Below are 27,134 nucleotides of genomic sequence, written 5' to 3' on the forward strand. Positions count from 1 at the left end.
GTTGTATATGCAGAAACTAACCATAGTTTCCAAATCAAAGGTGAAGCTACTTAGGCAATGAGAAAAACATGTGCAGAAATCTTGGGTGGTAAGATTAGATGTTGGAGGATCTAGTATAGATGTAATGTGAAAATCAAAGAAATGAGGGAGAGAATGGCATGGGATAAGGTTGCACAGTTGGCTAGTGGAGAGGTAGGCAGATCTCCGCAGGAGCGTTAAAGCCATGTCACAAATTTCAGACATCACCCTAAGATTAATGGGCACTTCTATCTTATGTTATGATCAAATGTACATATTAAAAGCATCTTGACAACATGGTGGCACACATTTGTAATCCTGAAAACCTGAAGCAGGAGGATCCCAAGTTTGAGTCATATCTGGACAACTTAGAGACTTACCAAGATCCTCTGTTAAAATAAGTTATACAAAAGGTCTGGAGATGTTGCTAAGTATAAGCGCCCTGGGTTCAATCCTTCATACTTCAAAACAAAGCAAAGTATAGGTATCAAATGTTTTATCCCAGCAATTTGATACCTCACCAATAATGCATCCCCATATAGTAGACAAAAATTGATTATAAATATGTGTGTGTTTATATAGAGGAAATTTGCATGTGAATGTGTATATATGCAAACTATTTCTGAAACTATACTATCAACTGTCAGTATGGTTGCTCAAAGGGTGAGGTTCTTGGAAACTAGGACTTAATAGACTTATTTTTCATTGCATATACCTCTGAGTTTACCTTTTTTAAAGCTGTCCTCACATACTGTTTTAAATTTCAATATTGTAAATTCAGTGACTATTTTGCCTACTTTATGAAGAGAAAACTGGAAGAAGGAAACATTCTGAAAGACTAGTTAGGAAGCTTCCAAAACTGGCCAAGCAAGATACAGCAGTGGCTGAGCCTTGGATGGTAAACAAACAGTATTTGAGCCCAGATTCCCTGAAGTTACAGCTCTTCCTCTTTGCCACCACTGAAATTGAGAGCTGAGACTTGGGTTCCCTGACCCATAGAGTTGGGGCACAAAATGATCCCAGAGCCATAGTTTGCTCTTCTTTTGTTAATTTTCTTTACGCGGTAGGTAAAGTGGTACATTGCTGTCATGAAGAAGAGGACAGATTGAAGCATCTCTCCAAAGGGAAATGACTAAGCTGAGGTAACACATTGCCTCCCACAACTATTGTTTATTTAGATGAGAACACATAACATCAGTTCTTTTCTCATTTTATAAGATAAGTTGTCATTATTTACAGCTACCATGATATGCAATAGCTAAGACTTATTCTTCCTATCTAATGGCGGTTATGTACCATTGGATCAATATTTCTCAAACCCCTTCCCATAATCTACCCAGTCTCTGGTTCCCACCATTCTATTCTATTCTATCTGAACATCTTTTCATGTATGAATGAAATTACTTGACATTTGGTTTTTTGTGACTGGTTTATTTCATTTAACATAATATCTTCTAGATTATTCTAGGCTATTGAAAAGGATAGGATTAGTTTTCAGTGAAAAGCATTCCATTCTGCATAAGATAGTATAACATTTTATTCATTCATCTGCTGCAGGACACCTAGTTTGAACACCTATTTTGGCTGTTGGAAATCGTGCTCCAATCCACATAAGAGTGTAGATGAGTCTTTAGAAGCCAGGAATGGTGCGGACTAAGGAGACATAAGCAGGTGGAGATATGCTCTGCTGACTCAGGAATGAACTGGGCTGAGAGAAACCAACTTGGAATGCAGTCCTGACGCTAAAACAGGAACAGAAAAGCCTCTGTGTGGAGGGTGGTCCCCGCGCCATTGTAAGCCACGATTTGGGTTTCCCGCTGCGTGCGGCTGGCTGCCTCTACAGTGGCTCAGCAAGGAGAGAGACGCGCAGAAGCTCTGAGAACGGCAATCTGCGAATGGCAGGGAGGCGTGCACTGACTTGTGGTGAGGTGAGTGAGAGAAACTGACACTCTACCACAGTTTGACTCCAGCAGAGGACTTTCTGGGCCCAAGCAGTCCTGCGGGAGCAGGGCACAGTGGTGACTCCAGCCACACATCCCCCTCTCGGGCGGGATTGGTGAAAAGTGCCTGGCCTGCGTGACGCTGCCGGCAGACCTGGTAGGCTGTCCCAACCCAGATCCCAGAGCCTGACGGTGGCCAGGAGGGGAGACACGTAGGCTGCCTGGTCCGTAACTCCCTGGTGCGCAGCGGTGAGCGGGAACACCTAACTGGCGCAATTCGATCAGGCTGTGGCTGACTGGGAGAGAAGCTGGGCCTCTTATATAAGCTTGCATATATAAGGAACAGAGAAGAAGAGGCAGCATGGGAAGAGGCAGCAACAAGAAAGGCTCCTCGGCCCCCAATTCTGAGAATCAGGCAATAGCAGACACCGCACCAATACACATAAGGCGCCATATAGAGAGCCTCATAGACCAATTCAGGAATGAAGTTATCAATGACCTGAAGCTAGAAGTATGCAGAATAGTGAGAGAAATGCTAAGTACCACCCAAGAAAAAACAGGTGGTGGAATGGAAGAACAGAAAAAAAGGGGAGAATTGTTTCATGGAGAAAACAGAGAAAGCATAGAATACGTGAAGCAGGTTCAAAGGGACTACCAAGAAACTAAGAAGTCTATCGAAGACTGGCATAACAGCTTGAAAGAAACTAAGGACAGACTATCTGAACTGGAGGGCAGACTTGTAATATGGGAGAATGAAATGAAAAACTTCTTAAAAATAACAAAGAAACAAACAGCAATAATACAAAGACAAGAAGATGATAAGAAGAGCCATAACTTAAGGATTAAGAACATAAAAGAAGAAGTAGGGACACAAACAAGTGAACTACAAAAGCTACTCACAGAAATAATTCAGGAGAATTTTCCTAATTTAGCAAAAGGTAAAGATACTCAGATGTATGAAGCATACAGGACCCCAGCTACCTACAACCCAAACAGAGAAACACCCAGGCATATAATAATAAAAATTCCAGAAATTCAATACAAGAACAGAATATTAAAAGCTGTCAGAGACAAGAAACAGACCACTTACAAGGGAACACCCATCAGAATTACAGCAGATTTCTCTGCACAAACCATCAAATCACGAAGAGCATGGGGGGAAATAATTCAAGCTTTGAAAGATAATAATCTCCAGCCAAGATTGAGATATCCTGCACAACTGTCCCTGGAAATTGATGGAAAAACAAGGTGCTTCCAGGATAAAGAGGAACTGGGGGAATTTGCAACCACCAATTCAACTCTACAGAGAGTATTGCAGGATATTCTAAAAAAAGAAAAATACAAAGAATCCAGAAATAATGGCAGAGAGGCCACAACGAATGGAGCAGAGAACAAAATGAAGAAGACAAACTGACAGCTACTGACAGAAAAAGAGCTCAACAGAAATGAGGCAGAGAAGATTGGATGATAGGAACAGCTATTTTGGAGAAAATGACATCTTAATAGGTAATACTGATTTAGTATCATCTTGTTTTGAAGTCTCATCTAGCTTTTGTCGTTCTGTCTCCAATGGTCTAAATAGGCTGTATCTTATTGGATTTTATTATGTATGATAGTATAAGCAAAAACCTTTTAAAGACAAGGAGATTATACAGAAACCATTGTTCATTTTCTGTTAGTCGATTCTAAATACTCTGTAATGCTGTCATTCTCTTGAATGGTTTTACACTGTTTTGATATACTTGGTGCTACAGTATACGAAGTTGTACTCAAGGATTTCAAAGAAAGAGACAATATGGTAACTACTTTTAGGTTAGGATTATCTGGTGGTGAAACACTATTTTGCTTAAATGGTTATGTTTTGATCTGCGCTGTTTCGTTGTTATGCCCTCTTTTATCTCAATCTTCACTCCATTATTTACTTTTTTATCTTTATCCTTTTAATCAAAGGAAAAAAAATAGCAGGATATATTATAGTAACCCACTTTGACTTTTCATTACCTTGATTTAAAGCCCTGTATTACTCTCACCATCTGGTTTTTAACTGATGTTCCCCTATTCTTTTTGCTGGGTAGTATCAGGTTCGAAAGTTTAGGCATCAGCTGTGAAGATAATGACGCCCATTCTTGTTGACTTTTATCTACTTTTGAAGACCTACAATGTCTCCAATGTTTTGGTTTTGTCGGTTTTATTCTTTACTGTTTTGTTCAATTGTATCATAACTAACGATATAGGCAATTCTATTAGAGATAGCGGGAGGCATTATGATAACCATTGTTGATCACCTTGTATTATGTTTTTACATTATCTATTATGTCCACCCTTTTGACTTGACCGATTCTGTTCTGTTATGTCACATTTGTTTTTACGCTCTCCCAAAAAAGTAATAAGAACCTTGGGAGCAATGAAACCCAAAATGTGTAACAGTCATGGTACAAAAGAGAGGAAAAGAAAGTGCTCTATACTATATAACTGCATGTATATTTAAGTGTATAAGATAGAAAATGATATCACAGAGTTTTATTGGATCAATGAACAGAACTGTTTGCAGTATCATTGATGGAATGTCCACTTTACAAGCTTTAATTTTGTGACTTGAACAATTATTTCTAAGATGACAATATGTAATCCATTAACTAGTGATTTCCTACTGTTCATTTTATTTCTGTAAATCTGTATAACTTGTACCCTTTCCTTGCTTTTTTTTTCTTTTCTCCTTAAATAAAATTTAAAAAAAAAGAAAAAAAAAGAGTGTAGATGAGTCTTTCTCATATCATTTTAATTTTTGTGTATACCCAGGAGTGGTGGTGACAGATCCTTAAGTTATTTTTAACCATGAGATGCAATAAGATAAGGAAATCTGAGAAAAAACAAAGACCAAGGAATGGTTATAATAGGATGACTAAGGCCTGGGGAAAGGAACTAAGTTTTTATTTGTGCAGAAGTGCAAATTTATATGATTTACCTGAGCTACTCGCAGCCCCTGTTGTAAAATTATGCAAAGGTAACACCTTTGAAAATGCGACTCTGCATCTGAGCAGATTACTGAGCAAATTACTGATACCCAAGAGTGTTGAATAAAATGGGACCTTGAAACTCCTCCAGAAAGCAACCCACATCCGGCATAAAAGAGATTTGCAGTTCACTCTCATCCTACAGGCTGACCTCATGAGCAGGGTCTGTGCTAGGCGAATGCAAACTGAGAAGTGTGACAGTCTGCAATGTACCATCACTACTGACATCAGTAAATAAAAAGAAGGCTACCAAAGGAATGAACAGACATCAGTGGTAACTTTAGTGATGACTATGTGCCATTAGCAAAATATAAAACTGGATCTAAAAAATTCTAGCAGTTAAATCACACTTTAACTCATCTGGTAATCTACTAGCCTGTCAAGGAGAGGCATACATTTGTAGGATCACTGAGTGACCATTCAAGAAATTTCCAGTTGTTTAAACATGACGAATGGCTACTTTGATAGGGCACCAGCGGGCACGAGGCTCTCTGGATGGTTACCATATTTGGAGTTCTGGAGACTTTTCTGTCTTGCTTTGTGCCATCGAAGGATTTCAGTAATGGGAACTCCTGATCAGGTAAGTTTTCAACTTAAAGTGAGAACTACAATAAATGTAAGACTGAAATACAAAGCAGAAAATAGAAGGTATCAAAACTTAAGACTTGGGAGAAAGAGAATAAGAGATAGGCCAGAAAAGGTCAGACGACAACTCCATCTAAATACTACTGTCGACTACTGACATTTTCCTGACTAATTTTGCCCCAAGAAAAACTAAATCATGCTGCAACCCATTGCATCTGGGCTTTGCTACTCATGGTTCTGTGACATTTAATCCTCTAGGGCTCCTTCAGCAGCAGAAAATTCTTCAACACCATGCTTCCATCCCACTAAATTCAATCTTCCTCCAAAATCCTCTTTTATCCCTCAAACTGCATGTAATCACTCCTTTTGAACTTATTATCATGTCAGGATTATATCTTTTCTTGTTTATGGTTGTATAAGAGCTTTGTAGTCACAAACAAGCCATCTGGGAACTGGGCTTAAACATTTACCACCTGTTTTGGTTTATATCTAGATGCTCCCAAAGAGCTTCATGCACTCATTTGTGGGGTTTTTTGCATGGTGATTGGATCATTCTACCCCTCGGTGGATTACTCCACTGATGAGTTTATAGCTAACTGTGAGGTGGAGCTTGGTCCCTGGAAGTGGGCTCTGAGGGCATGGCCTGGAAGGCTGCAGGTCCCTCCCCATCTCCTTCTCCTCTGTCTACTTCCTGGCCACCATGCTGTGAGCTGCTCTCCTCCGCCCAGCCCCTTCCTCCAGGCCCTCTTGCCTTGAAACTGGCCAACTATGGATTAAAATCCTGAGCCAAAATAAACCTCTCCTCCTCTAAATTGTGGGTGCTGAGTATTTTTTCCCAGTGACTAAAGTGACTAAAACCATACTTTATAGCTGTGGCATTAAATAATTTACTTTCCTTCCTGTAACTCTGTTCTTCATCTATAAAATAATCAGGTCATGTACCACACAGTGTTGTTGTGAAGAATAAAAGGATAAATACATCTAAACCATGGGCAACTGATAGGCTTTCTATAGGAATTTATTACTAGTATTACAGCTATACCTAATAATTATTGTATATTCATTGGTAGATTACATGCATTTTAAATGATCTAACTCAGTTTCTCTTCATGCATATAATTTAGTCTGTTTTGTGTTGATATTACAGAAAAGGTGGTCATTTATAAAGAACAGAGATGCATTTCTTATAGTTCTGGAGGCCTGAAAGCCCAATATCGGGAGCCTACAGGCAGAAAGGTCTGTCTTGTCTTACTGCATCATCCCGTGGTGCAAGGTGCAAAGTGAGATAACGCAGATGCACGTGAGGGGTCCAAACTCATCCTTTCATCAGCAACCTCCCCCCTAGTAACAGTCCCCATGATAACACCATCCTCCTTCTCAACTTCACTTCTCAATACCAGGGTATCGGAGATTATTTCTGACACAAGAACTTTGGAGACACCTTCAAACCGTAGCAACACAGTACAAGCATCATCAATTGCCGAGTAGCTTTTGCCCCAAAATTTATCAGGTTAAATCAACACACATTTAATATTTCAAACATGATGAGAGTCATAAACCTGGGCATGGCTCACAACCTTTCCAGAAATCAAAAATTTAAGCACAGTGGCATATGCCTATCATCCCAGCACTTTGGGAAGCTGAGGCAGGAGAATCACAAATTCGCCCCTAACCTTGGACAATTTAGTGACTTAATGAAAGCCTTTCTTCAAATAGTAAAAAAGGGGTAGTGTGCTGGGGATGTAGCTCAGTGTGAAGGCCATATGTTCAATCCCCAGTACCACAAAAAAGAAAAGAAACAGCTCAGCTGGAGAAGGATCTAAGCTCTCTCATATAACTCCTGCAGGGGTTGGGTCCTTGGTGGATGCCACTGGAAACATCAGTCCTCTGTCATGCGGACTTCTCTGTGGGGTAGGCACAGCATAGCTGCTGGCCTCCCTTGGGGCAAAGGGTGAGAGAAAAAGAACAGCTCAGCAGTCGGTCTTTGTGTAACCTAATTTACTACTTTTTATGGTTAGTCCATGCACCCCACCCAGGCTCAAGAGGAAGAGGCCACACAATAGTGAATACCAGGCTGTGGTGTCACAATTGCCCATCTCAGAGGCTGCCTTCTGCACACAGGAAGAAATCTACCTACAGTGGGCATCCATTCATTCACTGCGTTACCATCTCCGGGTCTCTTTACAGCTCTGAAAGATCACCCATCTAATCAGCTGAACAGGAGATCTGGATGGGAAATAGCATTTTGCTTGTTTGTTTATTCATTTAATAAGCACTGGCTGGCTCCATTTCTATGTCGGACGTTATAACAAGAGTTAGAGATACTAAGGTTTAAAAAATTAAATGTCTGGGGCTAGATAGAATCTAGACTTGCTCGTTTAACAACTAAAGGCACTGACACCCAGAACAGAACATCAATCAAGCTGTTCCCAGCCACACAGTAGCGTGGCAAATCCCAGCACCCATACATTATGTCCTTTCTAGACCACAGATCCGACAAGGCTGCTACAGAGGCTTATAATTCTATTAAAATCAGACATTCTATTAGAATATCCTTTAAGCACATAAAAATTAGAAACTCTGAAATTCCTAAAAGAATTTTAGCTGGCTCTTTCTTTCCCAGTCCCTCCATTGTCTCTTGTACTAATGTTACACTGAAGCTCTACCACTTCGTCTGACAGTTACAATGCATTAGCATCACCTGAGTCAGACAACTTTGGAAAGAACAGGTGCCATTCTGCGGGAGACACAAACATAACTCACCTCCAAACCATCCAAGCTAACGTTCTCTTTGCTGCCTGTGGAGGCCAATATTCCTTTGTTGGTTCCTTTTGCTTCCCTCCCACCAAAAAAGCAATGTGTGTGTGTGTGTGTGTGTGTGTGTGTGTGTGTGTCAAATTCAACTATGGCACTTTCCCCTCCTGTGAAAATAGAATAATCCTTGCCCTATTCACACTTGGGAATAGAATGCAGTTCAAGAGGCAAATACAAGAATTTCTTGTGATATAAATAGGCTCCATCAATTCAAGGAGAGGGTGTTGAAACATTGACAGGTAATTATCAAAAGTACCTTAGAAAAGCAAGTTTCTGTGGACAATCGCTGCAATTTATTATTATTATTGTTGCTAGCCTCCCTGATGGTCTCTATTTATGATTCGAGTAATCTTGTCTCTTTTGATGAATCTACCTTTTGTTTTTCATTAAGGTGTCAATGCTTTAGACAAAATGCTTGCTGAGTACAACAAAACCCACAGTCACCAAACAGAGGAAAAACAGAACCATACACCTGCAAGATAAAACACACCATCCTTGCGGATGAAAATATACATATTAGAAAGCACATGTACACATGTGTGCATTCCATTGTATACATACAAACACACACGTGGAAACTGACAGTTCTGGAGATTATATGAGGAATCTTTTAACCAGGTTAAAATGAAATATGTCAGGGTCAACAGTTTGAGACCATATGTGTTGGAAACCAACAACCTTCTGCTCCTACTGACATCTTTGTGTCTATTTTCTAACAGTTCTGACAATCTCCAGGAGTTATATGCAAAGACTGAAAATATCCTCAAAAAATACCCAAATTCCTTTCACCATCTGGAAGCTCTAAATGGGGTGATTCAAAACATTGTTTATCCCTGGACTGTCTGTCCCAAGGCTTGACCGGAAAGGGGCCATAATTCTTCAGTCAGAGTCAGTAGGGGACCCCTAATGGATGAGTCATAGGAACAACCCAAGCACTTCAATGGGATCTTAAGAATCATAGCCAGAATGGTTGCACACCTCCCCTGTAACACCAGCACGGTGGCTGGCTCAGGTAGGAGAATGTGCGTTTCAGGCCCACCTGAGCACTTACTGACTGAGACGATTACAGTGGAGTGTCAGTGGATCTGCCTGAAGGATTGGTGTAGCACACTTCTGGGTGTGTCTGAGTGGGTTGTGGAGATATTACTTTAGGGTGTGAGCAAAGCCCCTGCTCCTTTGCTCTCTGACACTGTTCCCTTACGTTGCTTCCTGACTACTATGAACCAAGTATCTTTCTCCCCAACACCATCCCATTTTGGAGGCAGCCAACCATAGACAGAGTCCACTGAAACTGTGAGCCAAATTAAACTTCCCCTCCTTTAAATTGTGGCTGTCATTTATTGTGTCTCAGCAACAAGAAAACAAATACAGTGACTTAACAAAACCTTGTCTCAACAAACAAATAAACAAAAAGTAAATAAATGATCTTGCAATGTAGCTCAGTACAAAGGCTCTGAGGTCAGTTTCAGTACCACAATAAATTATCAGCCACTCCTTCTGAGATGTCTGAACTTTCATCAGCCTAATATCCTGGGCCAGTGACACAATCTTGTAGAGGTGTCAAGACTGAAAACCATAATATCCTCAAAAGAGGAAGAAAGAATGGAATTTCCCCTGTGCTCAAGGCCAAAACTGCTTAAATTATTTTTAATTCATAAAACACTAAAAATGAAAAGATCATGCAAATTAAACTCCCTCCATCCTCAACATAGAGAAAGCATTAACCCTATATGTCCCAAAAAGGAAAGAAACAAAAAAGTTTAGATTTTTAAAAAATCCATGAAGTAGGACCTCTAATCCTAGTGTTCTGAGGAATCTCCACACTGATTTCCACAGTGGTTGTACCAGTCTGCACTCCCACCAGCAGTGAAGAACGGTTCCTTTTTTCCCCACACCTTTGCTAGTATTTGTTATTGTTTGATTTCTTGATGATAGCCATTCTTTCTGTAGTGAGAAGGAATTTCAGTGTCATTTTAATTTGTGTCTCTCAAACTATCAATGACATCGAACATATTTTCATATATTTATTTGCCATTTGTATATTTTCCTAGAAGAATTAAGACATCTTACCACAGCAAGATATGTGCACTCATATTTGTAGCAGCACGATTTTTAATAGCTAAATCTTGGAAACAATGCAAATAGCTGTCAACCATGGAATGGATAAAAAAGATGTGGTATTTTTATACAGTGGGGTTCTACTCAGCTGTAAAGAAGGATAAACTCAAGGCTTTTATAGGTAAGTGGATGCAACTTGAGACCATACTCGTAAGTGAAATAAATCAGACTTACATGTGCAAACATTGTATTGTCTTCCTAACGTAAAAAATCATAAGTAAAATCCAAAATGTATGATACTTATTGTGAAAGTAAAAGCTAAAGAAACTGCTCAAAAGGAAAGAACACTAGAATGGGGAGAAAAAAAGAAAAAGAAAAGATTGTGGATTGTGTATGTATATTATATATATGTATATGATATGTAATTATACTAGTAATCTATTAGTTCATCGAAAAGAATGGTTTGTGCTTTCATTGTTTGATCATTTTTATGCCTATATCTTGTGCTATAGCACTTTGAAGCATAACCATTTCCAGCAGCAAACATGAAAGCAGAAACTAGAATTGTCAAGGAGCTGTTTTCCGCAATCTAGTTGCATGTATATTCAATCAAGTAAAGCAAATATTTAAAATAAAGAGCAAAACTAGACACCCGTCCATTGTAATATGCCTGCTTTGCTCCTGTTCAACCTGCTTATTGATTCACTCATTCCCTCTATAAGCATCCACAGAGCTTCTCGTTTGGTTAAGCCTGGGACAGGATGGAGGAGATGGGTCAGCTGCCCGGAGAGCCTGCTCAGAGGCGCTCTCTTCTCGATGCTGTGACACCCTCCTGAGCAAGAGTTTAGCTCCAAGTGCTGCCTAAGAGAACAGGACAGCGTTGCTCCGGCCCAGCTCTCGCTGAGTGGCACAGTCTTTACAGCACCATAGCATTAAAATCAAGGAAGAATTGGCCAGGTGGATGAGAAAGATAGCCCCACGCCTGTCTCAGTGGGGATGGGGCCTGTTCCTGACTGCAGACTGCACGCGGAGGGACCATGAAGGAGTCGATAGGGGATGAGGAAAGGCAGGGTCCAGCTTCTAGCTGACACATATTTCAACACTAAGGTGCTTGAGCTCTGCCCTCAAAGCACTAGAAAGCCATCAGGAATCCTTAATGAGAAAGTATTTTATGTTCATTAAGTAATTCATGTGGAATCATGGAAGACAGGTGTCTTAGCTACTTTTTTGTTGCTGAGACAAAATGCCCAGCAGTCACAAAGGAAAGGAGGAAGGATTTATTATGGCTCACAGTTCACAGAAACTTCAGTCGATAGTCAGCTGGCTCCAAGACAGGGCGGCATGGCAGAAGGGAATCTCAGAGGAGAGTTGGCTCGTGGCATGGCAGGCAGAACGGTCAGACTTCCTACTTCTTTCCCTTTTTGCCCCAGCCAGGCAGCCACTCACACCCAGAGTGGGTCTTCCCTCTGCAGTAAACCCATCATCCACACCCAGAACCAAGCTAAACCCACCCATGGACTGATCCAGTGTCACACACCCATAATCCAGCCACTCCCAGCAGCCCCACCTACAATCACAGGAGGCTTTGGGACTTCATTTCGATCTAAATCAGAAAAATAAGAGAGGCGGTCAAGTTACCGTGGATGTTTTAGAACACTGACCATGATGTCCTCAACCTACACCAATCATATTTGTGGCTCAAAGCAGATCCTGTACGTGGCTAGATCTCCCTTTTTAATAGTGTCAGTCCCGTTCGCCTTTATTATCTCCTGCTCAATCAGTCATTCCTTCATTCACCAAATATTTACTCAATCCTTATTAGCTGTCAGCACTCTGATGGGGCCGGAGATCAAGGACACTCTGGGTGGAGGGTGTGAAACCCCAGCAAAGCTGACAGCACAGCAGGACAGACATCTGTGTTTAAATATAATTCCAGCAGTGCGCAACATGAAAGAAAATGGGAAGTTATAGAAGGGTGTAGCTATGGGACCTTCCCTGGGGAAGTGATAGGTTATGACGTAAAGGATAAATCAGAGTTGGCCGAACAGCATGTGTTGGAAAGGGAAAGAGGAAGAGATAGATAGACATTGCTCAGCAAGTGGTTAACAATCCAGAGGTGAGAGAAAGCCTAACACTTGGAGGAAGTGAGAAAGTCCCACATGCCTGGAGAGTCCAGTAAGCTAGAAAGTCAGCCTGGAATTGGCCCTCGCAGGGCCATGCTGGCCATGTGTATTGAGCAGGAACACTAGGCTTCGAAATGAAATGCTGAAGCTTGGAGCTTCACAGTTCAAAACGTATTTCTCTGCTAACTACACTATCATGTAAATCAAGGAGCTCTCCAGGACAGCTCTCTGTGTTCATACACCAAGAATCTCACCATCTCCTGACGCTGCCATCGAAGTATGTGGTCTTTGGGGTCGCCATAGCAGGTGAAGACTGTGTGAGGAGTGACACTTGCTTTCACCCAAAAATAACACGCTTATCTCCACTAGCCATAACTAAATACAAAGACCCCACCGAGCATAAGAGCAACTAGAAAATGTAGGAAGCCTATGGACCCTTTGAGGATTGCTAGTGACTCTTCCAAGGCATTAAGGGTAATGGAGAACCATAAGCCATGAACCATCCAGGGTCAACTTTGTTGGAGAAGTGACCCTGGCTACATTGTGAAGACTGCAGTGGCAGGACACAGAAACTTTTTGAAGATTGAAGTACAAAATGGTAGCTTGACATAGGGCGTCAGTGAACCAGCTTAATGGACATTTAAATCCAGGTATGTTTATAAAAATCCTAACAAAGACTTGGTTTAAGCTAGTACTTGGAACAAAAGGGAATTTTCTTAAGGTTAACAATCGCAGAATGTATAAACCATTATCTGAAATAACCTTGTAGTTGAACAGATTATAAATAGCTGGTGAGAGAGAAGAGCCACTAGCTAACAAAGATTCTAGGATCTGGGTCTCTGGAATGGTCAAACAGGGAGAGCAATTTCTGCCGTGTCTGAAGGCGTATTTTGAAGCTGAGGCTAACGCTGAGATCAAAGAAGTATACAGAGCTGAGATTCAGATGGGGAGCTAGGTAATAAATCAGAAAAAAGACAAGGTTCTGGAACCTCTTATTCAGGCCTCTGATTAAGAACTAGGACCAGGGAAGAAATTATCAGCAAAGTCAGGAAACGGGTATTCCAAATTAATCTGACGTACTTTCCAGGAAGCTGGTGACTTTCAGACAAGAGACAGCACGAGCAATAAACATGTTTCTCCAGGTCATTTCTTCATCAGTCATTCTCCTGATTCACACATTTTTTCCCCTTTCCCCTATTTTGATAAAACAGTTCAATTTACTCCTGCCCTCTAGCAACAAGCCCTTCATGATTCTCTTTTTCCCTCAAATCTCGTTCATCAGCATGCTCTTTGACTCCACTCTGAACTGTACCCTGATTCCATCCATTTGTCACCTTCATCCTAGTCCAATTCATGCCGTCACTTTCTTTGACTACAGCAATCACTCGTTAACTGGTCCCCACCTTCTGTCCTTACCTCCTACAGTATACTCACACAGTAGCGAGAATGATCCTTTGGAAACATTAAATTATTCCCTTTTGGTGGTTTTTAATGTCAGTTAGCACAAGCCCTTGGCCTACAAGTCCTTTCACATCTGGTCTCTGCCTTCTCTTCTGACCACATCTCTAACTCTCTCTTGCATCCATTACCCTCACCTTCTTTTTGCTCCCCAAATGTGTCAAGTTGATCGTGGAGCCTTTGCACCATCCCCTCCTTCTGCTCAGAATCTCATCATACAGATCTTCACATGACTGCGTCCTTAAATATCATCTCCTTGAGCCGTCCCTGCATGAGAAACTTCTTATAAAACAGCAAATCTATTTTGATGCTCTATGAACACTTTTTACTCCCTTGTATTTTTTTCCTGCATTACTCTGATGGTGCTATTTTTGTGTCATTATTGTTTATTGTCTGTTTCTTCTGCTAGTTCTTAACTAATGTTAGTCCAACCCACCTTGGTCATTGCTGCATCGGGGTCTTATTGCACAGTAGTCCTTTGCTTCTAGTTTGATGAAAAACTGAGTAAAGAAATTAACAAATGAGAGTGAATTCCTCATCCGTTCCTATATCTGTAATCTCTTCCTCTTCACTATCTTCTTTCCTTCAGCTTAAAAACTTACTCAGATCTCTTCCTTCTTTTAAAAAGCATCATCCTCCCTTAGTCTCCTCTAGCTTTTCTCTCTCCTTTCTCTTTCCTGGTTTACATGAACCTTTAAAATCTACACAGCATAGTTATCAGACGACCTTTTCTAGCTTCTGACCTTCAATCCCATGGAAACCATTCCAGGCAAAGAAACAAATCATCTCCAGATTTCCTAATCAAATGACTGTTTTCAGTCCTGGCCTTCTTACAGCTCGTACTGCGTGCTGTGATGTCTCTCCTTTACTATTCTTCCCCATGTCATTCTCTCAGCGTTTCAAATAATCTCAACATAGATTTTTTCCAAAGCTACACTTCTAGTCTAGAACCTTTTGTTCCAGTCTGTACTCTTGGATATCACAAAGTCACTTTAATTCTTCATTTCCTTTCTGGAACAGGCTGGCCCCAGGGTATCACTGACCTTTCTTTGGGAAGAGACCAGAGAAAGAGAGGCAGACAAGTAGCTTCATAGAATACACTGAATTGGGAGAGCTTCCCGGCAGACTCGTGCAGTCCCAGCAGGCAGAATTGTCTCCCTTCAACTGGGAAGAAGGAGGAAAATATAAATTGGTGGAGACAAAAGTGAGTGGCTTATGGGGGCCAGGGGTTTAGTTCAGCAGCGAAAGTGCCCCCTTGGCAAGTATGAGATACCAAAGAAAAAAAAGGGAGGGGCTAGGGATTTAGCTTGCAAGCAGGCGGTCGTGAGTTCGATCCCCGGTACCGATAAAAATGAAAAAGACAAAAAAAAAAAAAAAAAAAAAAAGGGAACAGCTTTTGAGTAATCTAACTGCAGTGTACCTCGGTTATCTTAAAAGAATGTCAAAACACCTTCCAAGAACCAGAGTCTGCTGTGAAACTCCACATTCCACCCTAATGGTTTTGGCTAATTATAGTTTGCTGGGAAACTATGCAAAAAAAAAAAAAAACCAACTAGGGTTACGCGGGGGCAATGGTAAATGAAGTCATGGCAAGTTGGATCCTCACAATGCCCACATCTGTAAGGTATATGTGATACTCCCCTTTTTTATAATAAGAACACTGAAACTCAGAGGTTAGACATTTTACCAAAGAGCATTTAACTAGGGAAGGATAGGACTGAATTTTAAATAGAATCATCCCAGACACCGAAGTCCATTTTGTTCTACCATGTCACCTTGTCATTATAATAGTGTCAATCTGAAAATAGCCGAAATATCTTTCTACTGACAAATTCCATGTCTTATAGGATGGAACCACTGTATTCCATTATTAGAAGGCTTTGTTAATGGAAAAATTCTTAGGACATATGCTAAAATTTTTAAAAGTGAGAAAAAATGACATAGAGTAAGGTTCTCATTTAGTTTTCAGAGTTACAATTCAAGTCTGGAAGGAAAATAAAAAATACCACACGGTATCACTGTATGAGACGGTTATAAGTTAAACAATCTCTGTTCCACCACCACCACCTCCCACACCCATCCCTACACCAGAGTCCCAATTTTCTTCTGAAGAGTCACCTCCAGGAGCGTACATCTCCAGGAGGGAGTAGTGGAGTTCTTTGCCCACCACGGAGGATGCTAACGTGGCTAGATTCTTGTTCTCACTAGCTCAGTACAAACCAAGGAGCGTATGACATCCAAAAATGAACTAGCAAGGTTCTCTCACCGGTTCTAGTAAAACAGAAACCAGTACATTTCATTCATTTACTCACAGTGGTAAAGACCCGCAGCCATCACATTCTTACACATCCATCCTTGGAGATCCCTTCTTATTATATATACTTCAGCTTGTTTTTTGTCCTCCTGTCCATTCCAGAAGTTTCCTAGTAATCCTTTTAATAAGTTAAACCTTTTTGGCTAAATTAGTTCTTATCAGCTTGTCCTACCCTATAATCAATGAATTCTCATTGACCCATGTCTGTATTTTCTATTTTTCTACCTAAAAAATGCACATGTTGCCTTTATATGAAAAAGATAAATAAAGAAATGGAAATTAAATATCTAGCTGTAAAAAAAGAGACAAATGTCTTGGTCAAAATGCATGTGACTGCAAGAGACTCGGGTTAAATGGGCAGCGTGATCTCCACTACCTCCTGAGAGCTGCCAATAAATCACCCCACTCCACGTGGTCATTTCACAGTGACGGCAGATCAATAACACTGCTTTCATACACAAACAGAAAACATTTTGATTTATCTTTCTAGTAGGTCAGTGGATGCTGAGAGCTTACTTACACAGCAATAGTTGGCTTATTAGAGCAGAAAATATATTTGCTTATTCGTCTGATGCATTTATTCGATGCTCTCAGTGAGTCTACAGAACAAATCCTACCCAGTTTCTGTTCCTTGGGTTCTTCTCTCTGTAGAGAAAAGCAAATGCCTAACAGATAGATTGCAATAAAACTCAGAACCATTACAGACATACAGACAAAGTGACAGGGATGAAGAAAGAAACTACCCATTTGAAGATTCTAAATACAAGAAAGACAATAATAAACATAATGCTTACTGTATACACTAAAAAAGTGTGCTATAACCAACTGTGAAGCCACATGTATTTTCGGAAAGAAACATTGTTCCAGTAAGAAACCCACAAAGCATATTATCATTTTGGTGGCAAAATCATACCGATGGTTCCAATTTCTTTTTTTTCTTTCTTTTTCTTTTTAGTTTTTTGAGGCCAGATCTCTCCATGTAGTTCAGACAGGCCTTCAGCACACTACGTAGCCTAGGTTAGGCCTTCAATTTACAGCGATCCTCCTGCCTCAGCCTCCCAAGGGCTGGGAATACTTCATGTTAAAATATTATAAAACACACAGTAATGTCCTTACCACCAATTTATTTTAGCAAAATTTACCTCTGACACCTTCTGCTAGTCAATCCCTTTGGTATGTAACTTTCCCCAAATTCACTCCCCAGTTCCCACAGCCTTAGAGGCCCTAAGAGATTATTTAGACTTTCTCACTAAAAGACCCACAGATCCTGTCTCCTGATCACACTTCGGGTGAGGTGGGCAGGCTTCTCCTATGTGTATCTTCTCATCAGTCCATACGTACTACAGATTTTTCTGTGAAGACGCAATCTGACCCCACACGCACTGCCCACGCTGGCAAAGGCAGTGACTCACTGCTTTAAGGCTTCCGGATAAGACGTCTACATGTGGCTAGACGGTTTCCAGAGAAAACACTCGCAGCAGTCAGATGAATGGTTCTACTTGTAGACATTTTGAAGATATAGAGACTAAAAAAACCCCAAGTCCTATATCCAGAATTGTCATTTAATAGTTCTGTGATGAGGCTTTAGAAACATTTATGCATATAGGAAAAACATTTTCACTTCTTACAGTTCCTGTTTTTATTAATACATGTAATGTTGCGTTCATTGTGTGACGTTGGTGCATATGTGTAATAACACCTCTTCCCTCTTTTCATAATCCCTTCTTCACTGTTCTGTCCATTTTTCCCATTCCATCTCTTTACTTCCTTCCCACCTGCAAAAGTTCTAACTCCCTGTATCCTACTAGCTAGCTTTTATTTTGCTCTATAATTATTCATACTTTGGATTTCTCATAAAAGAGAAACCATGTGATGTTTAAGACAGTGTGTCTGATTTAGTTTTCTTAACAGCATGGCCTCAATTTACATCCATTTTCCTACAAAAGGTTTAAATTTATCCTTCTTTATTGCAGAGTAGTATTCTGCTGTGTATGAATACCACATGGCTTAATCCTGTCATCTGATGATGGGTATGTAGGCTATTTTCTAGAGTTAGCTGTTATGAATTGTGCTGCATAAACATGCATATGTGTGTATCACTGTAATATGATGTCTATAATATTTTCTTTTTTTCTGTTTTCTGCTCCATTTTTTTACTTTATTTGTTAATATTAAGAAGAAAAGGTAAAACAAATTTTCACAACAAAATAATGAAAAAGTAACAATTGTTGATAAATTACACATCATTATCTTTAGTCACTCAAGTACAAAATATGGGCATAAAAATTACTTCCATCAATATTAGCACAACCTTTCCTATTCAGTGAACTAAGTGACACTAATGGTATAACTAACTTGCATTTTTTTTCTTTTCCCTTCTATCCTTTCTCTTTTCCCCTATCTTAGTTTCTTCTTTTTATTGAACAGTTTCCTCCCATTTCACAGTGACTATTGTATATTTTGAACCTTATGGTTTCACGTATGTCACCGTGGTGTGATGGTTTTCAATCCTTCTGGGAAGATACACAGAAGGGGAATACCTGTGTTGAATGGGACCTCTAATCCTAATTTTTTGAGGAATCTCCACACTGATTTCCACAGTGTTTGTACTAGTCTACTCTCTAACCAACAGTTATAAAGGGTTTCTTTTTCCCTACAGACCCAGCAGCATTTTTTATTGGTTGATATTTTTTTAAATTGAATAATTTTTTAATGAATAAGGGAGAAGATGAGATAAAAGGGGGCATAACAACATAACAATACAGGTTAAAGCATGACACTTTCAGCAACCTAGTGCTTCACCATCAAATAACCCGACTTAATAGTAGTTACCATAGTGTCTTTTTCTTTGAAATATTTGAATATAACTTCAAATGCTATAGCATCAAACATATCAAGACTGTGTAACACCATTCAAGTGGATGAAAGCATTGTAGAGTATTTAGAACCAGCTAACAGAAAAATGATCAATGGTTTCTATATTATCTCTTTGCCTATAACAATTTTTGTTTATACTACCACATACGATAAAATCCAGCAAGTTACAACATGATAAAATCAATGGAGACAGAAGAGCCATAGTTTGGTGCGGCTTTAAGACAAGATGGTGTTAAATCGGCACTAGCTGTTATTATGTCTTATTTTCTTCAAAGTAGCTGTTCATTGCATCACCGGCCATAATATCAAACAGCCCAGAATAAAGCCATTCCAATTAATGAGTGAAAATTTTATAAGGCTTCAAGGCCATATAATGGGGAATCATGGTTATCATGCACTTTTATATATTTGATTCATTTCCTACACTAGGGAAACTATTCGGAGTTCACAGATGCGAGTTTGATTTAGTTCACTTATGAGTATGGTTTCAAGCTGCGCCCATTTATTGATCAATACCTCAATGTGATCCTTCTTTATAGCTGAGTAGTACTCCATTGTATAGAAGTACCACAGCTTTTTTATCCATTCCTCAGTTGATGGACATTTGGATTGTTTCCAAGATCTGGCAATTACAAATTGTGCTGCTATAAACATAGGTGCACAATGTCTATAATATTTTCAAGAAGATACCTAGAAGGGAAATAGCTGAGATAAATGGTATTTATAGTTTTAGGGTTTTTGGCAATCTCCATAATGGTTTCCATACTGATTGAGTTAGTAGTTAGTCCCATCAACAAACTAGATTCTTTTTCTCTACAGCCTTCCCAGCTTTTGTTATTGTTTGACTTCTAGATATTAGTCATTCTTCCTAGGGTAAAATGAAATCTTAGTGCTTTTTAAATTTACATTTCTCTAATGGCCAACGATGAACATTTTGCATGAATTTATTGGCCATTTGTACTTCTGTTAACTGTCTATTCTTTTTATTGGGACTTTTATTTTGGAATATCTAGTTTGGTTATCTTTAGTTCTTGATATATTCTATATTAGTTCTTGGTCTGAACTGTAGCTGGCAAAATTTTTTCCATTCTTCAGGTTGTCTCTTCACTTTGCTAATTGTTTCCTTTGCTATGCAGAAGTTTTTTAATTTAATGTAATTCCATTTGGTCTTTGATGTCATTTCCTGTTCAGCTGGGTTGGGAAAGTCACTGCCTATGCCTACGACTTGAGGAGTTTTACCTAGTTTATCTTCTAACAGATTAATTAATTCTGCTTTCATATTTAGATACTTAGTCCATTTTGATTTTAGTTGAGTGCATGGCGAAAGATATGGTTCTAATTTAAATCATCTTTCATATTTTCCCAGAACGGTTTGCTAAAAAGGCCACCTTTCCTCCAACCAATGCTTTTGGCCACTTTGTCAAAGATAAAATAGTTGAATATGCAAGGTAGTTTCTGTGTCCTCTATTCTGTATTATTGATCCATGTATTTGTTTTATGTCAGTACCATGATCTTTTGATCACTGTGGCTTTTCAATATTATTTTGAATGTGACATTATGATATTTTCTCTTTTCTCTCATTTCCAAGAGTTACTCTTCCTGTTCCTGCCCTGTTCTCATTCCTTGGTCTGTGAGGAGTGCTACTGGTATTTTGATTGGAATTGTATTAAATCTATGTATCAGTTTTGGAAGTATGACCATTTCGACAATTATAGTTCTGCCTATAACCAGGAACAGGGGTGTCTTTCCATTTTCTGATGCCTCTTTAATCTCATTTTTCAGAGTTCTGTACTTTTCATGTAGACAGTTTTTACTTCCTTGATTAAAGTATTTCCTAAGTATTTAATTTTTCTTAATATTATTGTGAATGGTACTCTTTACCTAATTTCTTTCTTGGTGGATTCATTATTGGTGTACAGGAATGCTGATGATTTCTGTGTGCTTATTTTGTATCTTGTTACATTGTTGAATATAGATATTAATTCTAGGAGTCTTTTGGTGAAACTTTTGTGTCTTCTGTATAGAAGATCATATCACATGCATATAATGATGATCTGATTTCTTCCTTTCCTATGTGTGTCACTTTTATTTCTTTTTCTTGCCTCATTTCTTTGGCTAATTTTTAAAGTACTATATTGAGTGCTGATAGGGGACATCCATATCTTGCACCTGATTTTAGAAGGAAAGTTTTCAGCTTTTTCCCATTTAACATAAGGTTGGTAGTTGATTTGTCATACTTGGGTTTTCTTTTATCAGATTGAAATAAAGCCCTTTATATGTATTTTCTTCAGAGTTTTTATCATGAATGGATGTTGAATTTTGTCAAAGACTCTTTCTGCATCCACCAAAATTATCACATGATTTTTGTCCCTGCTTCTGTGTACACGGTGTGTTACACTTACAGGTTTTCACATGCTGAACAATTCTCGCATCCCTGGGATCACTTGGTCATGATCTGTGATCTTTTTGAATATTTATTGCATTGTTTGCCAATATCTTGTTGAGAAGTTTTGCATTTATATTTGTTAAAGAGATTGGCTTATAGGTTTTGGTTTTACTCTGATCCTTGTCTGGTTTTGGAATTAGGGTAATGTTAGCTTCCAAGAATGAGTTTGGAAGCACTACTTCATTTTCAGTATCACTAAAGGGTTGGAGGAATACTGGATTATATCTTCCCTGAAGTTCTTATAGAACTTCAGCAATGAATCTGTCAGGTTCTGGGCTTTTCTCAGGAGGTAATTTTTTTGGTTTTTTTGGGGAGGGAGAGGTTTTTGCATTAATTTTCTTGCCTGTTAGTAGATTGTTCAGTTTTAATGTCTATTTGGTTGAGTTTTGATAATTCATATATGTTAAGGAATCTGTCCATTTCTTAAAGATTCTCTAAATTTGGAGCACAATTTTTCATAGTAGTTACTATTAATTTCAACTTGGGGGGTGTCTGTTATGATATTTTGTCTTTTTCATTTTTAATTAACATGGATCTTTTCTTTCCTTCATTTGGTAAGTTGAGTTATGAGTTTGTCCATTTTGTTTATTCTTTCAAAGAGCCAACTCTTCAAGTCACTGATTCTTTGTATGTTTTAAGTCTTGATTGCATTTATTTCTGCTCTGATTTTTATGATTTCCTTTCTTGTACTAGGATTACTTTTAGACTATTCTTGCTTTTTACAAGGTACATGCATCTTAAGATGTATTACTAGATTATTTATTTGAGCTCACTCTGTTTTTCTAATGTGAGCATTGACAGCAATAAATTTCCAACTTAGGGCTATTTTCGTTGTGTCCCATGGGTTCTGGTGTGTTGTACTGACATTATTATTTTATTTTAAGAACTGTTTAATTACTTCCTTGATTTCTTCTGTGACCCATAATGTATTCAGTTGTGTGTTATTGAAAATCCAGGTACTTGAAAATTTTCTGTGAGTTTTTTTGTGATTGATTTCTAGTTTTAATGTGCTATAATCTGATAGTATGCATGGAATGATTTCAATTCTTTGGTATCTATTTAAGTACATTTTATGTACTACTATGTGGACTGTTTTGGAAAAAGTTCCATGTATTGCTGAGACTGTAGGATAGAACACTCTGCAGATAAAGTGCATTTATTCAAAATTGTAGTTCATCTCTGACATTTATTTAATTTTTTTCTTTAGTTCATCTAAAAATATGAAATTGAGGTGCTGAGGTCAACTATTAACTGTGTTGAGGCTTGATTTTCTTTTATGTCTAGTACTGTTTGTTTTGCAAAGCAGGATTTTTTTTAAAAAAAGACTTTCTTGGGATACACTAATATCGCGAGAGAAACTTGGTTTCTTAAGAAATGGTGAAGTATATAAGGCACTGCACCTTACCCCAATACATCCAAATAACTTCAAGTGAAAGTCAATTCTGATCATATACAAAGAGAGAGAAAGAGAGAGAGAGAGAGAGAGAGAGAGAGAGAGAGAGGCCACATGTAGAATGCCTTGAGTCTGTTGCCCTCTGATATCCTTGTTCCTACCTTTCCTGGATCAGTTTTAACCCTTACAGGAAGAATTAAGGAATAATGACAAAGGATAAATTTTAGAATCAGTCTATATTGATTGGCAGCCACTGACACAAGCAGTGATATGCCACATAAGTTATTAAATGATTCTGAACCTTAGCTTCCCCATTTAAGAAATGATAAAAAAGATCATGTCTTCATTGCACGGATCCTTAGATGTAAGAGGTGTCATGCATCAGTCTCTTCTGACTCACAGAAAACATTCAATGACCAATAGCTGTGAGTAGACGTGGAGTCACGCTTTTACCAATTGTACAGCACACCCAACCTTGCTCCTCCCAAAATATACATGACTCAAAAAGATTCTTGCTTTTCCTCTCCAAATCTCACAGTAAACGAGTATGTCTGTGCCTTCTTTGATGGCCTTCTATAATCTAATTCACATCAGACGATGGCTTTGTGCTAGAGCCACCTCTGAGAAGATACTTAGAGCAGATACCTGAATTTGCAGGAAGGTCTGTGATGCCTCCAAGCTCTGTCACACCAGGTGTTCCAAGATAACCAGCATTACCAAGTGTCACAGCGTTATCCACACCAGGTGTTGGTGGGCACACAGGCTTCACATGAAGGGCACAAAGAATGTGGTCTCAAGTCCCACCACAAGGATACCCTTCATGGCTCTTTGTGACCCCTGAAATTCGAGGCATCTGTACCAATGACTGTGCCCAAGGAGGACTGTCACTTCCTGTTTTTATATTCATTCTGACTTCAGACAGGAACTCTATGCACATTTGTATACACCAGAATTTTTAAAATAGAAAACAGGAGGGTTAAGAAGGATTTAGAAATCACCCAACCCAGCATTTCTCAACATGTGCATTCTGAGGACCATTTATGGAATCTGTAATGATTAGACTAGACACTTGAATTTTTTTAAGCAAGAAGTCCACAAAGCATTGTCAGAATGGAAAACCACTGAGCTGGCCCAAATGTCTTCACTTCAAAGTGAGTGCACATTAAAGCCTAAAGCATATGGATGATTTGTCTAAGACAGTGTCACGTAGCAGCTCCCAGAGGTGACAACCAAAAGTGACTCCCAACATAACCCTGGGAGTAGAGTTACTCCTGGCAGAAAATCGCCGTCTGAAGACACAGGAGTAGTCGGAAGTGGACACAGGCCAGCATACAAGGGATCTGACTCTCCATCTGCTGATGTCTCTGCGTTTGCTGGCTCCTCCTCTCTTGCTGTGGGAAGCAGAGCAAGGTGGGAGGAGAAATACTGAGGCCACAGAGGCCACAGAGGTCACAGGGTAAGCACAGCTCAAGCACAGTGCTGTTTCTTCCCCCAGGACCTGGAACATCACTTCAGGTTTTTTCCATGACTTGCATGTTAGTCATCTTCTCTTCTACTTCTCCATCTGATTCAGCTTTGATTTTACAGAACTGGCAAGATCTGGACTGGCAACAGCTTGAAAATGCACACAGAAAGGTGCTCTCCACAAACATCTTAAACAGAGATTGAGTTCAAGGTGCCCCTGTGTGAAGCCAAGAATGTCATATTCTAAATTTAGTATTATGCCAGGAAGAGAAGGGTGGTGGGAAGCAATGCAAAAGGAATCAGGAAATGTGGTTTCTGGCCCCAGCTCTTTCCAAACTACCTTTGTGGCCTTTAGCAAATCACTTCAGCCTTCTGGTCCACCAGCAGTTTTCCATCAAAGGGAGGGAATCAAACAGACCACTACAGCTGTGCTTGGACTCACCTTGTGCCTCCAGCTCAGAAGGCACTTTGTTTGCTCTTCAAAAATCCAAAGCCTTTCCTACAAACCAGCCTTTGCGGAAAATGATAATGGTATTGTAGGTACGTGGGGCAAAGTCCTCGTTCACAACAGGTGCACTCTGAAGTGGTTCAGAACAGGATGTCATGTTGTCTACAAATGCCTCTCAGATGGTCCCCAAAACACAGAACACACATATTCAATAAGAATGTATGTGGATGTAAGATATTCTTAAAAGAAAGAAAGCAAATATACCAAGAGACAAACATACTGAATCTCCCTGAAGGTTATGTGGTCTTCATTCCATGATTCTTTCCATTTTTATGTATGTTTAAATGTTTAGTTGAAGCTACAAAAACCAGATTCAGTTCCTTCTCCTCCACCAAGCCTTTCCTGAAGTCACCGAAATAATTTCTTGAAATTCCCACAGACCTTGTGCGTTCCATGTTTATCACCTCCCTAGCACTGGTTATTTAACAGTTCACAGAGTGGGGTCATAAAATTGCTAGAGCATTTGTTATAAAACTACTCTTTAATCTACAGTTTCTCTGGTCCTCCTTGCAGGACCTGCCTGAAGCAAGATAATAAGGAAAATGAGTTTTAGTGCAATCTCCCAATCCCAGATTGATCATACAAACAGTTGTGTTAAGTAGCTCAGCTGCATTTGGGTAAAGGTCAGAACATGGCTATCCCTTCTCCCTTATTTCCAAAATGGTACCTGGATAAGAGAGAAATTTGGGGTTTCATGGAAAGGTGTCCCTAGAATCACCTTATAAAACTGGGTCCTAATATCATACATGACTGGTAAGCATGAGGTCCTGAGTTTGCTTTACTTATGTGTAAAGTTTCTTTACTGTGTGCATCAGGACATTTGATGCACAGGTCCTCTGCAGGGCCTGGATAGTGCTTTATGCTGACAGGCTTTTGACAAATGTCAATATCTGCCATCTCTCTGGCACTCTTTCACTCCTACCTCCATAATGTGGCCTCTACTATTGTCACTCACCAAAATGTCACAGAGCAAGGCTGGGGATTTAGCTCAGCATGTAAGCGACTGCCTGGCAAGAGCAAGGTCATGAGTTCGATCCCCAGTACCAAAAAAAAAGGCACACCTCAAAAATGTCACAGAGTAATAAATAATAATTTGATATTAGTAATAACTAGCTTACTGAGGGCCTACTATGTGCCAGGCACTGTGACAAGCTCTTTACACATTTCTCTTAATCTCCATGGCTATCAGATCACTTAGGACTTAAACTCCTCTGACCTCCCAATTTATTTATCTGGGCACCTTTTTTCTGCACCAGCCATGTCCTTTCACTTTCTGTCTCCTCTAAATGCAATGTTTTCTGATCACTTCACATTTTTAATTCCATTTTTGCATTCCTCCCAGTCTTCTCTATGCTCCTGCAAAATCCATCCTTCAAGGACCAGTCTGTGTTCACTTAATCAACATCCTTTTATCACACACTTACTCTGTGCTCCCCCTTATCCTGGGTCCTAAAGATAACAGTAAGAAAAGGAGAAGGAGGCCCAATCTCTGCCCTGGTGGACTTCACAGTCTACCTCAGTGTTTAGCTTCCGTCTTGCCTCCATTCTCCTTGCAAGAAACAATCTCCCCTTGCACTTTCTCTCAAATACTCATGATGCCAGCCCCCCAAAACAAATGTAGATGTTGTGTATTTGGAAAATATACCAATAAAAAATACTCATGGTGTCTGTGCCTCCCATGAGACACTGCCCAAGTGCAGCTCTGTATCTTTCATTGCCCTGTTCAGAAATTCATTTATTGAGGATAACAATACTTATATCAGCAACTTGCATTGGTTAAACGACTCCCCTATGGCAGGCACTCTACAAACAATATCTGTGATTCTCATGACAGCATGATCTGAAGAGGGTGATTTTCTTTTTCCTTCTTACTAATGAAGCACTGGAGCCTCCGGATGATAAGCTGCCCAAGGCTCCATAATTAGTAGACAACGTTATCAGTCAGGGAGCCCAAGTCCTCCTGATCTGAAAGTTTCTCCACAACACCCAAGCTGTCAGACTTTTCTGTGCATCTTGCATGGAGTCCCTGAGTAGGCAGGAAACTGCAAGGTAGGGGCATAGGAAGAAAAGAACATGGTTAGCCGAGCGTGGTGGCTCACGCCTATAGTCCCAGCACTCGGG

This window comes from Cavia porcellus, unplaced genomic scaffold, assembly GCF_034190915.1.
Source record: "Cavia porcellus strain 051 isolate PalLab524CR breed Dunkin Hartley unplaced genomic scaffold, mCavPor4.1 scaffold_8, whole genome shotgun sequence".
Taxonomy (NCBI): Eukaryota; Metazoa; Chordata; class Mammalia; order Rodentia; family Caviidae; genus Cavia; species Cavia porcellus.